General features: G+C 41.3%; 1 protein-coding gene across 8 annotated transcripts in view; it reads right to left on the bottom strand.

Moving 5' to 3' along the window:
* cul2 (cullin 2) overlaps positions 1–12,045 on the bottom strand; it is a 78,302-nt gene extending 66,257 nt beyond the window's left edge. The window contains exons 1-4 of one of the 8 annotated variants that reach the window (XM_022244204.2): positions 11,951–12,045; positions 11,307–11,374; positions 4,313–4,379; positions 3,956–4,026 (exon numbers count right to left, since the gene is read on the bottom strand). The gene's annotated coding sequence lies outside the window, so the exon portion shown is untranslated. Of the gene's footprint in view, positions 1–3,955; positions 4,047–4,312; positions 4,380–11,306; positions 11,375–11,876 lie in introns of all 8 variants that reach the window. The other 7 variants (XM_022244202.2, XM_022244199.2, XM_022244197.2 and 4 more) reach the window with 7 other exon arrangements.
* Positions 12,046–12,848: the final 803 nt, after the last annotated feature.

Genomic DNA, 12,848 nt, shown 5'->3' with positions numbered 1-12,848 from the left:
AAATTAAATAAGCCAATCTATTGCAGTGTAAGTATTCTCGATATCTCAAAAACGTTGATGTACGATTTTTATTACAACGAGCTGAAAGCAAATTTCGGTGAGGGGGTACGCTTACTTTACACGGACACTGATTCTCTATTAGTTCAGATCGAGCAAAGCGAGCATTCCTTGGTCGGCTACCTGAGTAAAAATCGTTCATTATTTGACTTTAGTAATTACCCGCCCGATCATCGACTTTACAGCACCAAAAATAAAAAAGTCATAGGCAAAATGAAAGACGAATTTGGTGGCAAAACAATTTTAGAACAAAATTTAAAGAAGGCGAAAGGGGTCACAAAAGTAGTAACCGAGAAACGGTTAACCCACGAGATGTATAAAAGCTGCCTATTTGACCGGGTTTCTTATTTCAATAAACAGCAATTATTTAGATCAGATAAACATCAGATATTTACTCTGTCGCAAAACAAACTAAGCCTCTCGCCATTGGACACAAACCGCTATATATTGCTGAATGGAATCGATACGTTAGCTTATGGGCATAAGCTAATTCGGTAATTCGGTATCCTCGGGTACGACCTGAAGTTCCTCTTTGATGAAACTTCTATTTGGACCGTTTAACAGATAATATAAAGTTGGGCCCGTTTTTATCCGCTTGCCATTCACCCGTTTAAATTGACTGGTGCGCTTTTCAATTTGGTAAACGTCCACGGACCAGACCGGATCTGTTGCCCTTCTGACGGTGTCGCCCTCTTGCTCGCCCGGGTAATAGAGGTACCTAACGACCGCGTCTGGAGAAAGTTCTCTTTGGGTAGTTCTTACAGGTGCACTGGGTGTTTGGCTCGCTACGCTTGCTAATTTTATAGCTTCTGCAGCAACGGCATCGATTAAACGCGTTTTTTCCTCGTTTAACGATTTCACGACCTGGGGCAAACACTTCGCTCACCCACGTTTATCATTTCTTGAGCGTATTGGTGGCCGAATAAACGCTCGGCTAAAGTGCGGTTAAACCTTTCCACGATTCCTTGAGATCTGTGAACACGCGGCACACCCACTTGAATTTCTACTCCGTGTTTTACCATTAACTTTTTAAACTCGCCTTTGAATTCAGATCCTGAGTCCACCATTACGAATTTGGGCCAAGTCAGAGGTGGTCGCTCGTAAATTTTCTTGGTCGCTTCGCTCACCTGCTCGGCGGTTTTACTGGTCAACGGCTCGGCTTCTTTATACCGGGAACCCACGTCTACCACGGTCAAAGCGTACTTAAATGCTTTTCTTTTAACGCGGTCCCAGGGTAAATAAAATACGTCCATTTGATGTGCGTAATTAGGTTCGAACGATTCTGATTGCAACATTGTAGGTCTGGGTACGTAATTTGGTTTTGGTAAATATATTTGCCAAATGGCCTGCTTTTTTGATTTGTCAGCACCGGTCTTTTCGTGTAGATGATCGACCGCGCTTTCTCCTCGCCAGTAACCCTGTGGGCTGTAAAATAATTTTTAAAAGTTTGGTCCATTTTAAAAATACTAGTTTTTAAAGTTACGAAAATCGATAAGCTAAGAAACCGACCAAGGCCATCCCGGATATAATCCAAACAAACTCGCGAATCTTTTGATCCTCGGAAGGCTCGTAAAAATCGGACAATTTAGGCTTTGGCGGTAACGGCGTGATACTCTTACTGGTCAATTCCGAATAAGCTCGTAGGGCTTCGCCCACGTTTACAGATGTCTGCTGACTTGCGCGTTCTTGTCGCATTCATTCGTTTAAAAAGTCTAGCATGTGTACGCGGTTTTGTTCCCACTCTTGTTTTGCTTGCGCCAATTGCTCTAACGCTAGGTCGTGACGCTTTCGTTCGCTCGCTCCGCTTGCTTCACCGTTTTTTTATAAACTGCTAAATAAAAAATTTGAGCCCGTGAATGCCAAGGCATTTACTATCACTCCTCCCACCATCATCAAAGCACTAGCCATTTTTAAAATAAGGTTAAATTAAATTAAATGTACTCGCGGGGTCTGTTTGAATATCAACATTGGAATGAAGTTACAAAATATTTTGGCGATTCGGATAGAGAATTGGCGAGAGCGGTGGCCAAGGACCTAAACGATATGGCCGAATACTTAAGAGATAAGTACGGTCTCTCGCTCGATTTCAGAAGTTCCGACGATAACAGCGCTCACGGATCGGGTAGGCCACGAGGCGGCGGCGGGGATATATCGATTCAAATGGAAAGAGCGAGCGTAACCGCGGGACCTCTGACGATGTACGTGTTCCTGGTGATGGATTCTAAACTCACGGTGGAAGAAGGAAACTTTAAGAGTTTGGTTTATTAAAATGAGTGAACAAAGTGAATGGTATAAATTACCCCACTGTGCCTTGATCGTGGGTAAGACGGGTAGTGGGAAGACTAACTGGATTTTAAATCTTTTAGAGACTGAACATAAATTTGCGTTTGAAGCTATCATGATTATCTGTCCTTTTTAAGAATAAAACTATTTAGAATGGCCGTGGATATACACCGACAAAAACGTTTATCTGTGTGATTTAGATCGGGAAAGACTAGAATTAAACGAGGCAATCGAACTTTATCAAAAGATTTTCGATGGAACGAACACGTTGTTTATCATTGACGAATGCGCAGCTGATCAATTTATTAAGTATCGAAAGAGGTCCAAGAATAACAATACGTGCGCTCTCAGTAAGATGGCGTTCTCGGGCCGACATTACCTTCACAGCTGCTGGCTACTTACCCAAAAGTATAATTCCGTTTTAAAAGATTTTAGAGAGAATACTGCCTGGACCGCTATTTTTCATTGCAAAGAGAGATCGTCCTTTGACCAATGTCTCGACGAAAACGACGTAGTACCGGATGAAAAACGAGATCAAATAAAAAAATATTTGCGCGACGTGAAATTTAGTAAGCTAATTTTAAATACAGAACCGCCGGTGAATTATCTCGTTCAGTAAAAATGAGAAATATTTTAGTTATATTTAATAAAAGTGTAGAATATGATTGAAAATAAAAAAAATTGTGCTTAGTGTCGTTGGCTCCTGGACTCATCAAACTTTAAAATGCAGAAAACGGGTAAAATTAACGAGACTTGTAACGATTGTTTAGTTAAAGTAAAACGGTATCAAAGAGTTAAACAAGTGCCCCCATGGGAGACAGAAATCACAATGTGTTGAATGTGGTGGTTCAGGAATATGTGAACACAGGAAGCAGAAATCACAGTGCGTTAATTGTGGTGGGTCAGGAATATGTGAACATGGAAGACAAAGATCTCGATGCGTTGAATGCAACGGGGCATCAATTTGTGAACACGGGAAACGAAGAAATCAATGCGTTAAATGTGACGGGGCATCAATTTGTATTCACGAAAAACGGAGAGAAGATTGTAAAATTTGCTCAGATCCAATTGAACTGACAATTCAAAGATGGATTTATCATTGCCGCCAATCAGATACAAAATACAATAGATTTGATCCCGATTGTTTTATTGACACAGACTTCTGCCGTGGCCTGATTGAAGATTATCCTTGCTGCTTTTACCCAGATTGTGAGGTACAGATGCAGCTTATCGAATATAAAGACGATCTATGCACCATTGAACAATTAGATAACTCTACTGGTCACATTAAGTCTAACATTGTGCTTAGCTGTTTAAAGTGTAACAACGCTAAAAAGTCTGCTAAATTAATTGTCACGTCATCTAAAGATTTGAAAGCTAGTTATTGTAGCTAACTTACTACTTAACTTTTGTTATAGCTAGGCTACGTCAGCCTGGTTATAACTTTTTTTATTTTACAAATAAGCAACAATGTTTGAGCTAGTTCAACTACTTATTCAACTAGTTATAGCAGCTAACTTGACCTACTACACAGTCGAGTACCTACGCCTAAAGCACACCTACAACAAATTTCAAATGTATATATTTAAATGGACAACATCAAAAGCATTCTCACCGATTCAAAAAGCGAATCAACCGAAGCGAGCGTAGCGAGCGTCAAAGATGGACTCTGTTCGATAGCTGCCTCTGGCGAAAGTAAGAAGTACCTAGGTAAAGAATCCTTGATTAAAGAGATTGAAGCTCTGTCAACCAAAGACCAAGAGAAGCTATTCAATTTGTACGAAGTTAAATTTGGCAAAGAGATCGTTAAAACTCTAGGTAATGCGATTTTGAGCCTCTACTCTCGCTTACTCGGTATAGCTACTCCAATCGATCTACTGGGGTTTAACGTCAACTTAACGTCTGAAGGAGCGCTGACCAAAGACCTAAACGACCACCGGATTATCAGTCAGACCATGGGTCACTTACTTACCGAGATCTGTTACAAGTACGGAGTGTATCTGTCACCACTTCCAGCTATGCTGATTACCACTAAACACCTGGAATTCAACAAAAGCTCTGTTATATTAAAAGAAGATGTCAACGAACGAACAAGCGAATGAAAAGAGCGAAACGAGTATTCCAACCAACCCAGCAAACACTCCGGTAAAGAAGAACGTACAGACGGAAACTAAAAATAAAGTACACGTTAAAAATCCGAAGCATGTAGAACAAGGTAAGAAATTAGCCGAGCACAACAAAAAGATGAACAGCTCGCCAAGATAAAATTAGCGAGTGAAGCGAGCTGCGAAGAGAGCAACCAGAACTTCAGCTCAGAAAATAAAATTTATCAAACAGTCATCGAGAACAGAAACTTGATATTTGGTGGATTGGCCATTGGAGCGCTTGCGGTCTATTTAATTTGGAAAAACAAGTTGACACCCATGAAAGCCGAAACAAACAAGAACCAATTAGTTCAACCAAAAAGCGACCAAAACAAAGCAAACTCGAGCCAAAAAAATAAAATTGAAGAACAGATTTTAGATATGGAATAAATTTAAGAACTCCTTATTTTTAAATATGAGTAACGCTAAATCAATCGACGTAAACGGAATCGTCAACACTGCTTACCACAGTGCAGTCGTTTCGGCAATCTCCATGGGTTACGCCATGCTATCGAGCAAGCTATTTAAAATCAAACCGCCGGATCTAAATAAATTATCTGCCGAAGACGCGTTGAAATTGACCGCGCTGTCTAGCGGTGCATTGGCCACCCAGGGTTGGTTGGTAGCGCAAGGTATATTGCCCGCGAGTTTTCCTATGAGTAGTAGTTAAGTTTCCTTATTTTAAAATGGAGGAAGAGGGATTCGAAATGGAACAAGAGCGTGAACAAGAAGAATTAGAATAGGACAAACAAGACGACCAAGATTTTGTTGAGAATGGTCTACCCTCGGATCAACGAGAAACAAGCCTTGTGGAAGATCTACGACGGGGGCTCACTGAAGATGAAGACTTAATATTGAAGATGAAGTAAATAAATTTTATAAACACTTTAGCGACAGAGAAGATAAACCATCGCGACCTATCTACACAAAATTTGAATATCGTGATGGTGAAGGCCTATTTTACATGGGCGACAAAGGTAATGTGCTGTTGACCTGCATGGACAATCCAAATAAGTTTGTTAAGCTTGACAAAACTGTTGAAAACGCTAAAAACGCTGGATACACCGGAAGGGGTGAAGCTCAAAAATTTGTTAGAGAAGAACTAGGGTTTGAAAGTTTTGGATTAAGTGTAGAAAAAGCTAAATCAAACTTAAAATCCATTCGACCCGAGAGCATTCCTATGGAAGAGCTTCCCCATCAGACCAAGTCAGTGACATTGTAGAAGAGCTCACCCAAGATACAAACAGAAGGATTAAACTATCGTGAGTTGGTCGCCTGAGACGAATCGTTACAAACGGTAAAAGGAGAATTAATTTTAAATCAAGGAAAATTAGATAATTTAGACGCAAAAATTCAACAGGTCGAAGCCGAGTTGGAAGAAGCGACATCTGAAGGAGAACGTACTGAACTTCAACAGCAATTGGACGACTTACGAGTCGAAAGACGGGGTAGATTAGAAGTCATCAATAGAAATACCGATCAATTGAGGAGTCAAATTAATCGAATTAAAGAAACGATTACGGCAGTGATGGATTCGGATTTAACACTACGCGAACGAATTAATATTTTATTTAAAGAACAAGGCGTCACGATCGTAAGCATTTTAACGGCTTTTAGTTTAGCAGTAAGTACCATCGTTAGCAGCATCGTAGCTAGCGTCAGAGCTGCCGGAGCGAGCGGAGCAACGAGCACAGCTGCACCTAAACCAACGCCGGCCCCTCCTTCCAAAGGTGGAATTACCGATTGGATCAAACGTCAACTGTGGAACCTGGCAAACGTGTCGAAGAAACTCGGGTTGAAAGCTTTTGGCGCTTTGCCCGGAATCATCGGTAGCGTTTTGAGTTGGATTTTTAACGTGGCGAGTAAAGCGGTCGGATGGGTGGCAGAGCATCTGTGGACTTTGTTTGTAGGCGTGGGTGTTTTGATTTTGACGTATGTGCAAAAGAATGGGTAAATAGGGCCAAAAAAAAGATTAAACCTCACCTCAAATTTGGGGAGAGGTTTTTTTTTTTAATGCCTTAAATCAAACCGTTTAAGTTAAATTTTATACATGTATATCGTAAAACCGATGACACCCACGGCAACGGCTCTGATGGTTAAGGACAGTTTTTAGAAGGGGGAGCTGGGGCGATGCTTGGTTTTGGTACAGGAATGATGCTTGGTTTTGGTACAGGAATGATTTCGGTAATGCTCGTTGCTCCACTCGCTTCGCTCGTTCGCTTCGTTTCTTCTGCAAAACTGTCCTTAACCTCGGGCCTCAAATTTAAACCCGGTACATATCCAGTCTGCATGTCTGCTGTCGCGATTTGAAATTGTTGTAACCCTCAAATGTACCTATGCGTAAGTCCATGTCTGACGGGATTATATACAAACTCAGACCGATTACATAGTCTTATGGGGTTTTAGCATATTGTAACGAATCTTGAAATTGGTTGATAGATCGTTCGAGGTCGGGAGCTGAATTGATTAAAGATTCCATGATCATGATAAATTGCCGTTGCGCGTCTAATCTGGTGCCGGTGGCCAAAACGCTTGTCCTGGTCTGTGCCTGTGCCCCGAGGAACGCGTAGACACAAGCTCGAATTGATTCATTCCCTTTTCTAATTCCCACGTCCGTCAACTGAGTCCTTTTGCGAGGTATAAGACCCCACCACCCGGTAGTAGTGGCTTTTGAGTCTTGCTCGATATATTCTACTACATATTGTACCGTTTTGCCAGAGTTAACTGGTGTATAATGCCAACTCGTAACCTTGTGATCTTCTGGCTCGAGGCTGTAGTGATAACCTAAAAGTCGCTCTAACGAGCCTCCATCCCCCAATTCTTCGTCCATTTCTTTATATCTTTTATATTTTTCGGGCATAGGAGAAAGCGCGTCTGGATCAAAGTCACCACCTGGAACGGGTAACCACCTCCTAACACCCGTGTCCATCGAACCGTCTCGGTCAAAATAATAAGCTGAACCAAGGCCATTTGTGTGGGGGTCAACGGTTTGCCTAAAGCTCATGTCCGAGTCAACTCTAAAATCTCTACAAATGTCCAAAAATTTTTCGCTATCATAATAATTATCAATCGGGTGGGCAATTTAATATCACACAAATGAAAGATTCTTCTAACCATGTAATATACGTGAAAGTTGTACAAGGCAGATGTATATGGATCCGTGTCAACGATTCTCCCAAAGTCTACTCCGCATGCCGTCGTCGCACAATAGACCGCAAAGTTAATTTGGTTTTGGTAAAACGACATCTGGTCTTCTTTCCAGCGTTCTATAACTTCGTCCGTAGTAACTTTTGGTAATTTATAAGGTGTTGTCATGTCAATGAGGTTTACTGTAAAGGAATTGTCTTTGTTGACTACAATGTTAAACTGACTAAAGTTGGTTCCCATTTATTTTAAAAAAGGAGGGGCCGTCGGTTGGGTGAAAATGGTCGGGTTGATCAGAATAATGCTCGCTTCGCTTGCTTCGCTCGCTTCTCGATAAGCGGGTGGTAATTCTGGTTTCTCTTCGAACTTAACCGACTTTGTTAAAGTTATTCGCCAAGTTTTTTCATATGATCACATTTTAAAACCGCCGCCCGTTCGTTGGCTAGCGCTTCTGCTCTCTCTTGACTTGACGTTCGAATTCTTCTTTAGTGCTCGCTTCGCTCGCTTTCAATTTTGTAGAAGAATTTGATCTGATCTTTTCTTTCATTTCGTTGAACTTTTTCAGCTCGGATAAAATAAGGACAAATTCCTCCTGGGATATATCACCGTCTTCAATCGCGCGAGATACGTATTCCTTGATGGTGTTTAATTTAGCGTCTGCCAACATTCGAATTTGGTCGTGTTTTTTAGTTTTGTGGACGAGTCTACGGGAGGTGTATTTCAATATGGCGTAAGTGCCAAACGCACCGATAGCGATGCCTTCCATCACAAGTCCGACGGGTCCGGTAACGACGCCCAAAATGGCGGGAATGCCGACGGCTGCCGAGGTCGCGCCCAGGGCTTCCACGCCGTACTCCACGTATCCGAGTGCGGTTAAAAGTCGTTTGATTTTTTTTGTAACTGTTTTCCCTCGCGTCGCGTTCTCTTTGGATTTGAGATTTAATTTCTTCGATCTTTCGGAGTCTGTATATTTTGGTTTCCGATTCGATCGTTGTTCGCTTCGCTCCTTTCCCAAAATTTAATGGTCGGGTATGGGGAAATCCCTTTTTTGTTCAGAATACTCGTTTCACTCGTTTTGTTTGATGGTAAATTTGGACAGATATTAGTCGTCATCTTTTATAATTAAGAGTTTTAAAAAATATTCACCTCGAGCAAAATTCCGTCTCCTTTACCGCTTACTAACCTATCCATGTCGTTTCTTAAAGAAAAGGTGAGTTCGTCTATGTTTCGATCTATGAGTCTTTTACAGGTGGGGTTGACCTCTAAATTGCACAGGTCTGTGTCTCTGATGCTGAGTACCGTTGAAGACTTCCCATCATGAAAATTATAATCTGGGTCGAGCTGCTCACAGTGTATAAACAGATATTTAATGCGTTCGGTATTGTAGTTGCCTTTGTGTACAACCGAGTTTTGTAGTTCGTCTTGGGGCAGACCGAGCAATTGGCCCACGTGTTTGTTTAGTTTTAGTTTTAAAAAAGGGTCAAAAAGGACCAGGGCAACTGCTTGAGACTCTTCGTGAACTTTAAAACTAACACCTGGGATGGCGTTTAAAATAAAATCAAACCAGTCGATATCGTAATAACCGGGTTCAAGGACAACAGAACCACTCGGCCCCGAGACGTTCACTGACTCAAACGCTCGCTTTGAAAAAAGCCGGTTAAATATGGGGTCCACACGATCATTTGGTTGCCCATCACCTTCAACAAGTTCACCAGGCGCAAGAACTAATCTACTTTCACTAGAATACCAAACATACTTTCTTTTCATTTCGGTCGAGAGACTGTCGACGTTTGGTGGTTGATTCGATAGAGCGCTTCCGTAATCTAGTGTATCAAATATACCGTCAAGCCCCAAAATCAATCCCAAGAGCACATTCGCTGATAAAATAAGATCATCAGTAGTTATAAGTACCGATGTAAACGTAATCTCAATTTCTTCAATCAAACTCATGGCCCCTCCGTCACCAAAAAAAATACTCATTAAACTAGAACGATCTTTTGCAGCAACATTAAAACTTCCTAAAATGCGTTCTTTTATTCTCACTGTATTTTCCTCACCCGTTTCTCCAGGGTCAAAAACAGAAGAAAGTATGTACTCTTCTCTACCTTGTATAAAATTAGAATAACCAAGTCTAAAAGCTTGCAAAATAGAAAGCATCATGCTTCTCATGACCTTCACTCGTTTAACATTAAAGGCCCCATTAGCAATATATTTATGTTGGATTTTTAAAAAATCTGAAGTTGTTACATAACAGCTTACAAATATTTCTATTACGTTTCTCAAACTATTACCAAAATCGGGGAAACCACCGTGCCCTAAAATACTTGGTACATATTTTTTTACCAATTCTAAATCTACTAACCCATCTGCACCAGGCTCCTCAGCTGTCTCCTCTTTTACTCCCCACTCAATCTCTGTCTCTCTCGTAATGTTAAAAAACTTTTTTCAAGCTGAATATTTTTAACGCAAATACATTTGGTCCCTTCTTCATTTTTGATCTCGTTTTTAAGTTTAAATGTCTGCGGATTTTTAGTCAAGTGAAATGTGTGGGTCTCCATTTTAATATTATAAACTCTTTAAAAACTTTTCCCAGTGCTTATCCGAAACTTGAAATAGATCTTTTACTTTAGATTCGGTTTCCCCAGTTGTCTCTTGATAACACACCGCGATTAAAGCCTTCAACGGTTTACCTCGAGAGATCTTACCGTTTAAAACTTGGTTTAACTTATATTCTATTTCACCCGCTTCGCCGTTTTTAAAACAAATGTTATATTTTTGTAGGGTTTTTCTCGATTTTGGTGGCAGCGGTTTCCTCCAAACGTGATGCCTGTAGTATCTATCTCCCATGTCGGCGGGGGTGAAAGAAGTGGGCGAAGCAAACCCAAAAATTAGACCACAATGTTTACACGCGTATCTTTCATCTATTTCGAGTATTTGGTGGTTACAAGGAGGTATCGGTTTACTTTGTTTTTGAGATCCTGCTATGTGTACTTCCTTTAGATTCAGCAAGTGACAAAGTTCTGCATCAGTCATCTTTTATTAATAGGCCATTTATTTAAGGCGGTTGTAAACATAGCGTGTTTTGCTTTGAACAGAGCCATGCTTTAAGTAGAGGTCACGAGTTCAGATCGACGGGAAGTCCCTTTTTTGTTTGTGAGTGATTGCTGGTGCGATCAGCGCTAGTCACGAGTTGTTTACACAAAAGTGCGCCGGGGTCAAAAGTTCAAGGTCAATGAAGTGGAAATCCCCAGCACGTGTGGGTGAAAAGGGGTTTTGACTCAGAAGGTATATATTTACCTGGTATTTTTAGAGCTGGATTTTGGGGTCGATGAGGTACCCAGGGAAAACCGTTAAAATCTGGAATTCCAGATTTTTAGGGGATTCCCTCGATTTTTTGAGCCGATGTACTACCCAGGGGTTTTTGCTGAAAACGGTGAAAAGGGGGGTGTGGTCCAGAACTCTCCAATCCCTACTACTACAGTACATGTATTATCCGGTCCATAAGAGTGACGCCACTTCAGTTTAAACATGCCCACTGCACATGCAGATACATGACCATTGCAGGTGCGTTAGTTTGCGGTAAATTGTCTTTATTTTTCTTTTAACTTTACATGTCAAGTCATCCTGAAAAACTCTTCCACCAAAATTTGAAGCCTGAAAAATCTGAATTCAACATACCTTTACGTATTTTGTGTCTTGACTCCTTACTTTTAATCGTCTGATCATATGAAGAATCCAAGTTGACACTAAGTTGGGGTGTAACAAAAATACTTCATTGTCAAAATTTTAATGTACGCTCAAACCACAGAAGATTCTTGTTTTGACCAAATATTACACTTCTGTGCCTGTCTGGCTGATTTATACTGAATTTTTGATGTGTTGAGGGTGTATTGATATATACTATTACCATTGATGTCTTTTCTCCTACACGTTCCTCCAAGCTATGACCCTGGCGCGTTAGCATCGTACATGGATAATTAAAAGCATCGCGTTAGCATCGTACGGACGTACATGTACGATATAGGCCTACATGAGAACGGAGGTGTGGGCCTGAAGTAAACCATGGAGGAGTTTGTGTCCTTCCTCCATGAGTAATCTAAGCTGGGCTACCACTTCAGTACCACAAATTGCCAGCTTTTAATTATCCATGTTCCACCAAAAAGATCAATTTAGATGGTCAAAACACTTAGTCCACACAAAATTCCCAGGTAAGAAACACTTCAATATTAATTTAAAGTTCTTTCGTACCTTCAGCCTACCTGCAACGCCAGCTCACTGACGCATTTCATTCAATATACAACGTATTGTCCAAGTACACTCACATTTCCACGATCATGGCCATTCACCACCACGCGATGCGACAAGACTGCATACAATGCCGTGGCTGCGGTGCACTCAGCGCACGGACATACATGTAAATTTACAGACATAAACATACAAACGGCACGGGCATGGCAGCGCGCAGCTCCTATTCAAAACAACGGCGGGGTACAGTAGCCGAGACGGCACCCGACTAAGTCCAAAAGCGTGGACACATTCGCCCCCTTACGGTTGCACCACACCAAATACGCGTCCATAGAAAACAATGCAAAATCGGACCGAAATAGCGCCGCCTGTTGACTCTCTTGAAGAGGTTGGCCTCCGTTTTTTCACTGGAAATTCAAGATTATGGCCTGAAGATCATTTTTCCGTTTCAATTTCATAAGCCAATTTCGTTAGCCACGATTTTTTTTTCGCCTTTGAAGGAAGATACCCCAAAAGAAAAGTAAGCGCTCATTTCTGAATATAGCCTCCCGCGTCTATCCAAAATAGATCCGCAACGGGGGCTTTTTGTGAAAGAAATGCCCCGAACTGGAAACTAGCAGTCGCAAATTCGGGATTTATAGAACTATATAAGTATGTATGTATGTATGTTACTTTCTGTCTTTCTGGTGGTGTGCTTGTGTTTTCAGGCTCTGTATATTAAGCGTATGTGTGACGTTTACAGGTCCTATTCTTAAGTCGTAATTATACTGGTGTATATCATTTGACCTGTTGATTCAAGTGGACATTTTTAAAGTGATTTTGTAACCTTTGAAGACTGATTTTTGGGTTGGCAATCGTTGCGTTGCGTTCAGTCAATCCCACACAGACCAACGCATCATGGCAGGTCGTGGGGAGAAGACGACTACGCACACCGCAAGAGACAACAATAGTGCTACCTGGCATAATAATACCCGC

The sequence above is a fragment of the Acanthaster planci genome, linkage group LG17 (genome assembly GCF_054643075.1).
Source record: "Acanthaster planci isolate LZ-2023a linkage group LG17, COTS_SCS, whole genome shotgun sequence".
In the NCBI taxonomy this organism is placed as follows: Eukaryota; Metazoa; Echinodermata; class Asteroidea; order Valvatida; family Acanthasteridae; genus Acanthaster; species Acanthaster planci.
This window is presented reverse-complemented; position numbering and strand designations above follow the sequence as displayed.